Here is a 6,000-nt window from a genome sequence, read left to right as displayed (position 1 = left end):
CAGACAGTCCAAACCTGCCCTTTCCCAACAGCTGGAATAATACATGCTCTGATTTAAGATGGTTTAAATCTACCTCTGAGGAACACAAATAATCTCGGGCTATAGGGAAAATATCAGTGGAGAGAAGCCTGTATTTTGTATTAGCTCTTTAAATCATGCAACTTCAGAGGCAGTTTTATGTTTGAGATATTAAAAAAGAAAAAACACACCATAACCCAAAGTGGAAATAGTGTTTAAAATCTGCTTTTGTAGTCTTGCAGCATCTTTCATGATAAATCATCACTGCTGTTGTCATTCTGTCTTATATTTCTGAAATTCAAGCTTTTTCTGGGGGCTAGGGTTGCTATCACATCTTATGCTAACTACCCTGTTCTTTATTCATCCCTATTCAAAACAAGAAAAGGAAACGGCTGTCAGAGAAGCATTTTTACAGGGTGTATGTTACTTAAATGTTGTTTTACATAAATTGGCAACAAAGAGTTGGAAACTGAACATTTATCTGATAATGTCAGACACTGTTTCCTTATGCTGAAAAATACTTTTATCTGGTTTCAAGTAAAAATGTCCTTAACTGTATCAATGTATGTGCATGCTCCTCATTTTACCATTTTATTGAAACTGTGCTGGTTATGGGGCAGTATAATAATTTTAATATATTAGTAGCCTTAATGTTTTATTCTTAGCATGGTACGGTATTTATAATGGGCCCCAGTACAGGCTATTATTATGGGCCCTAGCGCACACTAATCAGTTGACATTGGACAACATCAATATGCATATCACCTAGCAATCATCAATGCATATCTATTCTGTGTATGACAAAAATCCCAAAGAAAATAAATGATTCATTCAGCTGAATAGTTTTAATTGTTTATTTATATATACACCCTAGCTTTTATAGTTTATATAGAATAAGAGCATATTTTTATTAAAGATTGCTACTTTTTTACCAAAAAAAAGTTTAAAAAAAAGCCATTGCTTGCTCTGAATAAGAAATAAGATAAGATGTACCTTTATTGATCCTCTGAAGGGAAAATTCAATTTGACGCAGCAGCACAAGGCAAAAAATTAGCAGCGTGACAATAAAATAGACATAATATATACAATAAATAGATTTCACTTGCAAGGGCCCATTCTCCACCATGGACAGACTGTTGCTTTTTTAAGAGAATGGGTCTCTGGCCGCAGACTTGTAAGGTCTCCCACCCCCTCCTACATAGGAGCAGACCTAGATTGAAAGAGACACAGTGACTCTTTGTGCTACTTCTCAATCTTCTTGTAGTTGTTTTTTGTCTCTGTGGTAGTTTTATGTCTCTTTGTAGTCATGTGATTGTATTTTGCAAACAAATGTTAACAGTAAACAGAAGCTGTGGCCCAGGACTCTCCTGACACCTTAGGTCCCTGGGCCTGTACCTTGTAAATACGCTTCATAATTCATCCATGTTCTCCATCCATCACATCGTTGAAGGGCCCACCAATCCCATTGGACCTGAGTGCAACCACACTGCCATCACTGTCTATATTTAAGCCCCTAGGCTGATCAAGTAAACAGAAATAACCACAGTTGACAAAATAACACAACATTGTGCAAATGGTTGATGGTTAAATCAGTCACTGAGAGAAGCATGACACTTCACACATTTTGAGCATTATTCATAACAAACTCTTAAATGAATCTGCAGAGGTTAGACGAAAAACACCAGATAACACACTGGTGCAAATAACTGGCCTATCCTCTAATGTATTTCTGGTGAAGCATCATGCACACTTGCCTTTTCCTACATCATCCACAAGCTATATTCTTTTAAAACCAGCAAGCTCGCCAGTCCGATCGGTTGTTAGTGGACTGTTTCTGCATCCACAAATTAAAAGACCACACTAGCCAGCTGGAAAATGGACATGGGAACCAGACTGATGGGCCAGAGGGAGACTGAATGGAAAACTGTCACTGGGTCCCTCGACACAGAAAATTACTCGCACATTGGGTTCATCTTTATCAAGATGTTCATAGCAAGTGTTACAAACCTTTCAACTCTCCTCTGATCGAAGGATATTACAAAATACTGCAGTATGTAATTGTCTATGAAAATCATGGAATTAAGTGCTCGTTTTAGTAAGTGCATTACAGAACTCTTCAGAGAGTTAAAAGGCAAATTAAATGTGAAAAAAGAGAGCACAAGTTTTTAATTATTTTCTATGCAAAATAGATCACTGGGAATATATTCAGAGCTTCATGTTCTTGTAGGTCAGGGAGAGTCCATGGTTTATTAAACTGACCAAACAGACATGCACAGAGCAAAGAAGGGGAAATAAATATACGAGTGCAGAGGCAAAATGTAATTAAGGGACAGAAAATGGATTTTTCAACCTTTGTCTTGATGATCTACTGTTTGCCCATATTTAAGGATTTCTATTTATACAGCATGTTAAAGGGCCAGGAACAAAAGGGACATCCATAAAGAGACGTGACTGAATGTCAAATAAGGATCATTGTGTCAAATGTGGCTGTAAGACAGAAGATTCTTGAAATGCTGTGATCATGAAAAGCTATTCTGGTCTGTCAGGGTAAGGTTTAGACACCTGAGGATGGTTGTTATAGGTGCAGATGTTTCAAATCTATATTTCTACTGAAGTAAACTGACATTAGAAATGTTGGCGCGTGCCCACCGTCTCATCTTTGCATTATGCTCCATCCTCTCTTCCTACACATTCTGCTGTGTCTTCGTTTCAACAGCACAACACAGGGTGTTTGCATAATATTATTATGTGCTTATAACTGTGTGCATCCGAGGGTCACTTTGCTGTAGCGTCACTACTGGTTACTGAATAGGATTTTCTTGGACCTGGAACCATCTAGAGCTTAATCTTACATGAAACAAAAATCTATCTTAAGATTTTCTGTTTCCAGTGGTTTAGGATAATCACCAGCAGTGTCTGGTTGGTTGTAGGCACATCAGTGCTTTCCAAAAGCACAAATACAAGAGGGAAAGGGGGCAGACAGACCTAGAGCGAAGAGAGAGAAACAGAGAACATGAGGAAGGGAAGATGAATGTGGAGAAACTGACAGTATTAGAGTCTTGAAAACAGATGGAAGGTAAAACCTTCCAGCTTTCAGGAAAACAGAAGTGGTATCTTCAATGTGGTGAAATTACTTGGAGAAAGGCCTTGCTCTCAATCGAGGCCCTTCACCTCTGAAACTTCATTCAACTATGATGGAGTCCCTGTCAGTGTGTGACTCAAAGGTCAGTGGTAAACCTCAGTATTATAGTAGAAAAACCTCAACAAGTTATACCTTACACTTTGGACACATCTCAAATTGTTGTATCTATGGACATCGAGAGTAAATTAGAATTTAGTGTTGTTTTCCAGTGGCAGTCTAGGGCTGAGCGAGTACAGAATTTTAATCACAATGAGCAAGGCTTAAACCGATGTGGGTGAAATAAACCAGAAGATATCAATTTATACCAGCAATTAATATGGGTTTACCAAAAGTTTCTTATTCAGTAGTTTTCAAAACTTTTTGGGCCTAAGGCACACCAAAGGGCAAACAAAAATCTCAAGGCACACCTGTATTCATATTCATGCAAATATCAGTAACCTACGTAATCAATGGAGGCAACAGAGCTAATGGGGAAAATTTGGGTTCACTTGATGGGAAGTTCACTTTGAAGGGATTTTTTAGGGTAGAGCATTTCAGGTTTTTAAGGTGGAGCATTTGCCTCTGTAATGGGAAATCAGTGTGTATAAAGTCCGTTTATAGTGATTTAAAAATTCATTCATAACTTTCTGTATAGTTGTATTTTGCAACAACAATGGTCATCACAAAATCCAAAGACGCAACTGGACTTGCCTCACGGTGCACCAGCATGCCTTGGCACACTGTTTGGGACTCACTGATTATATGTATTTGCACATTATCTATTATTGCACCCATATCTGAGAAGAGGAATGGCATAATGATGTTATACCAAAGAAACACATTTTACTGACCTGGAACTAGCAAAAAACCCTAACGTTTGATTTATTCAAACAAATTCTGAACAATACACTACAACTGGAACAACACTCTTATGCTTTAAAAAAATAATGGGGATATCTTCCTGAGAATATGGGAACCCCTGATGGACCTTGACCATCCACCTAGCCTCGTTAAATGTGCTCTGATTCTATGCAGAAAAGAGACATTTCTACTGTGATGACCATACTAAAATTATTATCATCAGCAGCATTATTTACTCATAATGTTTTCTCTCTCTCTTTTTTTTTTTTTTTATCTTATTTTCCTTTTGGTGATTATTATTTTATTCTAGCCTCATTACTTATGTACTCATTTGGTGTTGTCCGACTGTGAAATGATGGAAAGAAAAAAAAAAAGACTAAGAAAACTATTTGCAGGACAGCCTCAGACTTCAGATCAATGTTTTTGAGAAAGTAAGAGTAAGAGAACTATTATAGAACAAGATTTTCATAAACTTATAAGAATGAACTGCAGTTAATCAATGAACAACAAGAATAACAATGAACAAGCAGTATTAGCTGCCCAATGAGGATTTTCCTTCATCACAAGTATGAATATTGACACATTTTACTGATGATACTCGACAGTTTTTGGTCTAACCACATAAATTTAAATGCTCTGTATGGTGGCATGTATCAGATAATTTCCAGTGGATGTGCTAACACCAAGCTCAAACCCACTAAATAAACAAATCAATCAAATGGCTGCCACATGCACTCAATTATAGTGTAGTCGAGAATGTCCTACTTCTTAATTCCGACAGCGTTGCCTCGAGCATATCTTGTTTTGCATGAATAGTCAGAGTTATTTAGTGTCTGTGCATGTGGCATATTTCAAGTCCACGGGCAGGTGATCTTGTGTTCAGGCTAAATTCACTGAGAAAATCACCAGACTTCATATTACATTTGCAATCTTTGCTGCCACTCTCATGCGATTAATCTGCAAGTAATTGCATATTTTAAACGTATGCACACATTACCGTCTGTTGAGACAGGCTGGCTGTCTCTCACATGGAAAGTGGGCTTCCTACTTCCACAGAAGGTTAAAACCTGTCATGATTTGGGCCAGGCCAACTGTCCCCCATCCTGTACACTCGTCTGGCCAATGAGCTGCCTTTGTTATGTTTGTTCTGTTAACTTACTATAACCTTCAGGAGAGTAAAAACCTTACTGAAAAACAATGTCAAACACCCATTATAATACACTGTTGATGTACCTCATTGTCCATAATACCATAATCTGGATATTTGGCTTTATAAACTATCTTGCAGTCCATTTGACAGGTCCACCTAGACAAAATACCCACACAGTTTTCAGTGAAAAATGACTGGCTAAACTAATATGAGTCCAGTATAATGAGGTTTTGTTTAAACTACAATCTACAATATCTTTTTCATTCCAGGGCAACAAAAACATTTAAATAATTAAATCTGACATTCATATAGTTTAGAGATTTTCTTCAAAGCATCGAAAATATTATTCAGTGTTGATGGATGCTGCTGCACAAATATAATGGCATGGTTAGTGTATTGACTGTCTCAGCCTCACACTGTGCAGCCACTGCAATGAAGTGGTGCATAGCTGGTGTGAGTGTGAAAAGACAGATCAGTGTAGTAGTATTAATGGGAGTCCCTCTGCCAGGCAGCCTTGCTGACCTTGGTCTTATCTCTGCGACCTCATGCATGATTGATAAATAAAAATGAAACTCAAGATGTCTTCCAAAGCCGAGGTATCTAATCTCATTATGAACTGGTTCTTTTGGCAAAAATGAGAACAGACCTGGTTGGTCTTGGCTGGCGAAGCATTTAATTTTGCAGCACTTCTCTTGTTTACGCACTGTCAGACAGGGACAGGAGACAGGAGATACAAAACAATATCTCTGCAACTTCTCTACACCTCAAAGACAATTGAATTCACTGATGGGTCAATAAATATTCCATCCCCCCAGCAATAAAATACATGTATTAGCTAGCAATTCTCTCT

At 37.8% G+C, this 6,000-nt stretch overlaps 1 long non-coding RNA gene across 1 annotated transcript in view; it reads right to left on the bottom strand.

Moving 5' to 3' along the window:
- Positions 1-2,236: 2,236 nt before the first annotated feature.
- LOC146328408 (uncharacterized) overlaps positions 2,237-6,000 on the bottom strand; it is a 34,641-nt gene continuing 30,877 nt past the window's right edge. The window contains exon 2 of the long non-coding RNA XR_014769981.1: positions 2,237-3,003. This is a non-coding gene — a long non-coding RNA (uncharacterized LOC146328408). The remainder of the gene's footprint in view (positions 3,004-6,000) is intronic.

Source organism: Lutjanus erythropterus, chromosome 4 (assembly GCF_056507025.1).
Source record: "Lutjanus erythropterus isolate fLutEry1 chromosome 4, fLutEry1.hap2, whole genome shotgun sequence".
Classification (NCBI taxonomy): Eukaryota; Metazoa; Chordata; class Actinopteri; order Lutjaniformes; family Lutjanidae; genus Lutjanus; species Lutjanus erythropterus.
The sequence above is the reverse complement of the archived record's forward strand: the minus strand, read 5'-3'. Positions and strand labels throughout refer to the sequence as shown.